Below are 8295 nucleotides of genomic sequence, written 5' to 3'. Positions count from 1 at the left end.
AACGCCGCGATCATGTACACTTCGTGGAGCTGTATTTGAATCGTGAGATATCGCGTGAATTATACGAACAACGCGTTTCGAGACAACATAAAGTTTTAAAAGAGTGTTCCAAGGGTGAGGTCTATAGTTGTTATAGTAACACTGTTAGATTTTAAAGCGCTATGAATCCTCTCGTGTTATGAATCCTCTTATGTGATTTATTATTTTACAGATTGGGATCAGCTGCTTGACGACTTGAATAAAGCGTTCGTAACACTACAACTCCCACTGACGAAATTACGAGGAACAGATGAAGATTTCATGACCCGCGGAAAATTGTTAAATCGAACTCTACTGGGATTATATATTCCACTAGAACAAGATGACTACAACAGTGGATATTCCCAACCTTGTTGATATATCAACACGTGCACTTTATCGAGTTTTCAAGAAACAACAAATGATGGAATTGATCCAACCATTCGCGTGTATGTATAATCTGTATAGTGTGAGCAAGGAAACTAATCACAAGTAACCGAGAATCGCGCGCACGATGGGTAGCATGCGTTCCTACATTTTCCGAAGATTGTTATCCGTGTATCAATCAGTTAACAAAGTCGCAGGATTACAACTTTAGACGGATTGATTCTGGAAAATCTAAAGCACGAACCGAGACATCGCAGTCATATCGAAATAGCGCATTGTTATTGTGTGTGTGTGTGCCTAACTGCCGATTTTGATGGGATGCACCAGAACAAGTGAATATGTGATTACACAAATGTATCGGAGTCGTTGTTGGTGTATATTTTGTCACTGTTCGTTGTAACAATATACAAAAATATCAAATTGACCCGGGGTGGCGGTTAGTTTTCAAAACGAAAATGGTATTGTTACTCAGGGAAAAAATAGATTTCCAAGTGAAACGGTATCGTTGCTCAGAGAAAAATATATTTCTAAACGAAAAGGGTTTGTTACTCAGCGAAAAAATATATTTCCAAGCGAAAAAGGTTTGTTACCCGAGGAAAAAAGATATTTCCAAGTGAAAAAGGTTTGTTACCCAGAGAAAAAAAGATATTTCCAAGCGAAAAAGGTTTGTTACCTAGAGAAAAAATATATTTCCAAGTGAAAAAGGTTTGTTACCCAGAGAAAAAATATATTTCCAAGTTAAAAAGGTTTGTTACTCCGAGTAAACGATAAATCCCCAAAGGTCAATGGTATTTTTACTCAGGTACCGGCTGACCTCCGGGGAAAATGGTAATTTTACCTGGGTAGGTATCGCAAGAAAGGAAAGAAAACACAATGTCTTGTTCAATGGCTGGGTTATCCATCTAAATTTAATTCCTGGGTTTCGGATTTGTATAAATAGACACCGAAAATGTTGTTCAACCAAACTATGGATTCTGATTCCGTCTCATCTCGCATGGGTCAAGTCTCGAACAGTCTGAAAAACCAGATTGTGTTTATTGTACAGATTTGTATGTTAGTGTGTGTAATCGTGTTTTCATTATATCAAATTTCTGTTGGGGTGGATCGTGAAATATATTTAACGCTACTGTCTTTTTCATTTGGGTATTTATTACCGAATCCATCACCTCACCGTATATGTTGAAAGAAACAATAAAATGTTGTTGACTCTACCTTCGAATGCGAGTTTGGATAAATTTCCGAATACTAGCACAGATTTTCAAACGGAACTTTACAAAGAATTAGAAATGAATCGCCATGAGCTAGGATTATGTGAGCTGACCTTCCCCCATGATTTTCAGCCGCGAATTGAAGTGGCAGCGAAAAGTATCGGTTTTGGATTTATCGATGCGAATGGATACACCGAACGGTATTATATTCCCGAAGGCTCGTATTACAGCATCGGTGAAATGTTAGAATCGTACGAGAAATATTACATGGGGGACATTTTCATTTTACAAGGATTCGGTGACTTTAGAATCACATTCAGAAGATTAGTCACGAGTAAAAAAAGACACAAGCGAGCTGCATCCATAAATACCGATACCGCAGACTCTAGCGCCAAACATATACCCCATACCACGCATGATTCACCCGAGCGTTACGGACTGATACCGCTTGGTTCTGTGTTGGACACAATAACATTTAGACGCGTTGTATCTCGTCGCCGCGGAGTGGTAGAATTTATATTTACACCTGCGATAAAGTTGGAACGGATTGATAAGGTTTATGTGTATTGCGATCTGACACAACCAAGACCACACGGTAACAAGCTGCAACAACTTTTACGGGTGGTTACTGTAACCGCTAAACCGAATGAAAACCAAATCAACATATTCCCAAAACCATACTTCTTCGCTTTAGCGAGAAACAATTTTAGAACGATACGAATTTATCTACGTGATGCAGCTGGCAACCCTATTAAATTTCGAAAAGCACCAGTGACAGTGACCCTGCGCTTCCGTCGTAGAGCTGTTGATTCAATATGAGTTACATCACGTTGTCTGGCACCCAAGGTGTTACCGAATGAAATTATTTGTAATGAGCTCGCGTTGATGGATATGAGTTTTGTCAGTGAATCTCTTGATCGAGTTATAATCAATCGTGATCAAGCACTCTGGGAGTTACATAATGAAAAAGATCGAATAGTAGAAGCGTACCTAACACCACTTGGGAATTATGCAAACAACCTCGAGTTGATGCGAAGAATATTATCTGACAGTTTCAAACACTGTTTCACCGAAAGAATCAACGATGAACTTTTCCGAATTCGTTACCCGAAACATATCACACTCACCTTACCTCCACCTTACGGATATATTCACAAATTATTTCAGTGTAGTTGATGAAGTGTCGACACCAGTATGTAATGTCACGTCGATCAAACCTAAACCAACTCAACCCCACCTCAGATATCTTTTTGTGTATATCAATGTACTACGACATCATCCGGTGGGTGATTACATGAGTCAATTGCTTCGTGTGATCCAAATAAATAACGAGACGTGTATGAGACAAGAAGTTGTATATGAAAAACCGTTTTACTTCCCAGTATCGATAAACCACATCCGCGATATAAAAATCACCATCAGGGACCAATACGGTCAGTTAGTACATGATATAGAGACCACATTGACACTCCACGCACGATGAAAATAGTGACGTTAACCACCTCTATGCTTGGTGTTGATTTTGAACACAGACTACTCACCATCAACAACATCCCGACGAGATATTGTGAATTAGCCCTTATGGAGATCGATTTCACTTTAACCGAACCGGCGATTGGGCAATATTTGTTTGTGTATTGCGATATTATTCACTCTCACTTACTTGGAGATACGTTTGCGCATTTAATACGAGTTATACCGCGGACACATGGCGATGTCACGCATAATTGGATAGCGACAAATCCGTATTATTTCCCTGTTTCAAAATATGTTGTAGATTCTGTATGTCTTTACCTCAGGGATGAGTTTGGGGAACCTATAAATATAATAAGTCGTTCATTGCAAGCTACATTTAACATTAGGAAGCGATTATGAAAGTTGTTTTCACGTGTGACCATCATTCTGTCCATCGTCATTATAACCAGACAGGTGATGCTTATGGATATTTCAGTGGTGGGGTTCAAGCCGGGTCCGGCATCGGGAGTTTGTTTAAATCACTTGGTCGTTTAGTGACACCTATTGCGAAATACGCCGGCGCTCAATTGTTACGGACTGGAGGTGAAATAGCGAGAGATCTATTACGGGGTAACTCGATCAAGTCTAGTGTTGTCAAGAGAAGTAAACAAGCGGGCGGTCGAGTGATTGATAAAATTTTAACCCCCAAGGCTATAAAAAGGAAAAAAAAACAAAGTCAAAGAACACTTCATCCAAACGTCGTCGTAAACAACAGGATATATTCGACTAAGAACTATGTTGATGCATGTGGGTTCCATAGAATGTCACAACTCCGGATTAAACATGTTTAGTATACCCCACACACAAACCAGTATTGAGGAGTCGCACTATGTCGTCGTCAAACCCCATAGTTTAGGTAATGTCATGGAAGTACAATTACCAAGGACGGATCGATATATGGATCTACAAAACACATTCTTGAGATTACGTTTGAAGCTCACTAAACGCAATGGAGCTGATTTAGCAAACGATACGCAAGTGGGTCTTGTCAATAACATGATGGATTCTCTTTTCAAACAAATCGATGTAACTATTTCAAATGAGGTTATCACAAATTCGGATAATTGTCATGCCTATAAAGCTTATATCTCTCGGTTGTTGAATGATACTCACGGTGCATCGGAGAGTTTTGTGCAAGGACAAGGTTTTTATAAAGATGTCGCTGGTTCTATGGATGTTCTCGGTGCAGCGAATACTGGATATGTTAAACGAAAAGACCTTACCAAAAACAGCACCCCGCTAGAGTTGATCGGAAAAATTCGAATGGGTCTTTTTGTACTGTGTAGATGTATGTTGAATAATGTCGACATGAAATTGAAATTTACACGTAACGAAGATAATTTCTGTCTGCTTGGTGATGTGGAGGATGTGCAAATTGTTTTACTCGAAATGGAAGTGTATGTCAAACAGATGAAGATCGCTGAAAGTGTAAGCTTAGCACACAAGTCTGTACTACAGAAGAATACTGCCAAGTATCCCTGGATACGTTTGCAAATGTCAACTCATACATTCGCGGCGGGCTTGTCGAAAATTGATAGAGAGTTAGTTAGCGGCACCATGCCAAAGAAGATCGTAATTGGTTTAGTCGAGACCACGACATTTAACGGTGTTCGGACCAAAAACCCATTCAACTTTAAACACTTTGATGTTCAAAATCTTTTTTTAAGTGTGGATGGACGTCAAATTAACGAACGCGAATTTCATTTCGATTTTGATAAACATGGCGGACTCGAAGGTTATATGACACTATTCTCTCAAACGGGTCGCTGGGAATCCGAGGCACCTTTAAATATTTCTCGCAAAGATTATGTCAATGGGTACACTCTTTTTGTGTTTGATTTGACGCCTGATAATAGTTTGGGATGTTATCAACTTCATAAGACAGGAACTGTGCATCTGGTTTTGACTTCATCGAAGCCTTTACCAACCTCCGTAACCTTGTTATGTTTGAAGGAGTTTCAACATCTTCTACAGTTGAATCAAAAAAGACAAGTCGTCGAAATATGAATACGTCTGAGATCAATGATATTCTCTACAACCACCCTGACACACAAAGTCTATATCTAGGAACTTATCCAGTAGACCAGTTACCAAAAAAACCAACTAACGGGAAATTCGCTATCACCATTAATTACGACGAATCGAGTTTGCCTGGATCTCACTGGGTGTCTATATACAGAGATGAGGAAACTCATTTTCATGATTCACAAGGTTTCGGACCACTAAAACCTCAGATATTCCAATTCCTGGAGCCGGATGAATTTTCCGTGACTGGGAAACAGTTACAGAGTAAAACTCCAGATGTGTGTGGAGATCATGCTATAGCATTCTTGATAAAAAGAGCTCAAGGATTTTCAGCCAAGGAATACTTGGATAATTTTGGCGATGATAAAAAAGTGAATGATACGATTGTGCGTGCTTTTGTGAAGAGTTTGATTTCAGAGTAATAAATGAAAGTATAAATGTGTATACTTGTGATTCTTGTTGTGGTTGTGAACAGCAGACTATTCTGTAGGCGCGAAACAGCGGAAGGTGTGAATAATCCGATCTGAAAGTATTATTCAACTAGCAATCAATAGCGAGGAAAGACTTAGAACACGATCGGTCATTTGACACGACTAAACTACGACATCATATATAATAATTTACGATCAAACTATTTCGCACTGAATGGAATAGTGTAATAATCGATAGTAGCACACAGCTGCATGGGAAACAATTCAGCGCGCAGGTGATTCGAAATATAGGTCGCACGCACGCTGCGTAATCCTCACAACAAACCACGTTTCCGTTTGTGCGGTTATTGTTGGTGACTCGTACATATTCAACACCACGCGAGAGATGCATATACTCGAAAGTACGAATCACCGCCACGCCCATAAGAACACATGGCGAATCACCAACACAACCTATACGCGAAAGCACGACATGCGAAAGTACGACGTGCGAGAGATGCCTATACCGAAAGGGCGATTCACGACCGCACCCATAAGACACAATAGCCGCATGCGACCGCACCCATAAGACGCAATAGCCGCTCGCCACCCCCGCCATAAGACGCAATAGCCGCATGCGACCGCACCCATAAGAACACATGGCGAGTCACCACAGAGCCCGTAAGAATACACGGCAGGCGAATCACCGTCACCACCTATAGTAAAAAAGGCGAGTCACGACCACGAGTTTTCACGATATACACATTAACAAAGATTCATTCACATGACTATTTACTTGATACATATTCAACACCGGTCGAGAGATGCATATACCGAAAAGGGTCACCGGTTCAAGACGAGTTTCGAGGCACCGGTGGAGTGATTCCTATACCGAAACGGGTTACCGATCGAGAGATGGCTATACTAACACCGGTTGAGTTATCCCTATACCGAAAAGGGTCACCGGTTCAAGACGAGTTTCGAGGCACCGGTCGAGAGATCCCTATACTCATAAGGCACCGGTCGGGTGGAAGGGGGGTCTGAAAGGGTCACCGGTTGAGGACGAGTTTTCGCGGCACCGGTCGGGTGCACCCATAAGAGCCCATTACGAATCACGAGCGATCTACTATACTAGGTCCGGTATTATCGTTTTCGCTTCTGTGAATAACTACTCTTGGCATATTTTCAACAAAACTCAACTCATTGTGTACTTTTTTGCCTTTTCGAAATTGAGTGTCAGTATCAACGATTTGTTCTTATAGTGGGAGCAAGTGTGATACCACAACACCGTAGTCAGGTGATTATAATGTGGCCTATGAACATACTCGACATTTGCTGTCTTGAGGGAAGATTTAACGATATTTTCTTCAAAACAAATCAACATTTGTGACAAATATGCTGGATAATATTAGTCTTTTTCAATCTACTTAGAATGGCTTCGCAATCCGGATGAAATCTTCTGACGGTCCGGATGCGGTCCTGGCAACTCGACAAGCCAATTTATAGGCCAACTCATTATCACCGATATCAGCGTGTCCCGGTACCCAGGCCAGGGCAACGATGACGCCTTTCCGAATCGCGTAATCGAGCCAGCGGCCACATTAAAATAGAACGTTCTGCGATTGCCGTGACTGCAAATTGGCAATAACGGATAGTATACACTCAGGCTGTCTGTGAGAATCAGATACCTACTTTATATGTTGATAGCTATGGTGATAGATCATTTGACGTCATCAATTCTGATGATTCCGATTGATAGGAGGGAATTGGCATGTTAATCACGAAGGAATTTCAATGATATTTAGTACCTCCCTTCTAGTAATTGCCAAGTTCTTGATTTCTTGCTGTTGCAGTAGTAGTTCAATTAGCACATGATATTATTTCCATAGCCGATATTATGTCCTATTTCGAATCAGTGTTCAACTTAATAAGGATATTTAGGAATGTCGAATTTATGCAATAAGCTTATGCTGTCGTGTCTCTAACTGGAGTAGATTAGTCTTCTTAGGATACATATATGTGAAGTACACTCTAAATCGAAAGCATCGATTTAGACACAAAATTGTGCATTCAAAGATGCAATATGGGACAAACACATAAAGTCGACCCCAATCTTTCGCCGAAGTGGTGTCATAATATGTGCAAGTCCACACTTCATCAGATAAAGTTACGAAATATGTGCTTCTGCTCTCATCTTATCATCTGTCGCCGGCTTTGATCACTATGAAAGAGTTTACGTATACATTTTAATAGTCCGGTAAGTCGCCGCACGAGTTGTGAGATCAGTAAGATTGAGAGGGATTGTGAGGTTGACGCTGGAAACGTTGCAGAAACTTATCGTAATGTCACTGGTAAATGACTAGATCATCCAGGGTAAGGTACGGTACACTCTTGTGCCGATCATGACGTCATCGGTAAATCCAATGACCCTGGGGTCCGTTTGCTCCCGCTGGGTTATTTGCAGGGGAGGAATTAAACTGCAAGATATAGATTCTCAAATGATGCAGGATTTCTATAATAGATGTTGAACGGTAATAACGACTCTCGTGTAAGTAATGCGTGCTTTTAGCCCCGTTTACATATAGCTCAGAAGCAATGTTACCTCTAATTTTGACGAGTCTGCAGCAAGCGCTCACCTATTCACTGCGCGGTCCCTTGGACAACAGTGCGTAACCACTAAAAAAAGGTCATCTCTTCGGATTTTTTGTGCGCAACTTATAATTTATGTGAGC

The 8295-nt window shown here is 40.7% G+C and overlaps 1 protein-coding gene across 1 annotated transcript in view; it reads right to left on the bottom strand.

Annotated features, from left to right (window-relative positions):
- Positions 1 to 8295, bottom strand: part of LOC145444494 (microfibril-associated glycoprotein 4-like) — a 58518-nt gene that overhangs the window by 25971 nt on the left and 24252 nt on the right. The window lies entirely within an intron of this gene.

Source organism: Botryllus schlosseri, chromosome 8 (assembly GCF_051294905.1).
Source record: "Botryllus schlosseri isolate E-star chromosome 8, Bs_hap1, whole genome shotgun sequence".
In the NCBI taxonomy this organism is placed as follows: domain Eukaryota; kingdom Metazoa; phylum Chordata; class Ascidiacea; order Stolidobranchia; family Styelidae; genus Botryllus; species Botryllus schlosseri.
This window is presented reverse-complemented; position numbering and strand designations above follow the sequence as displayed.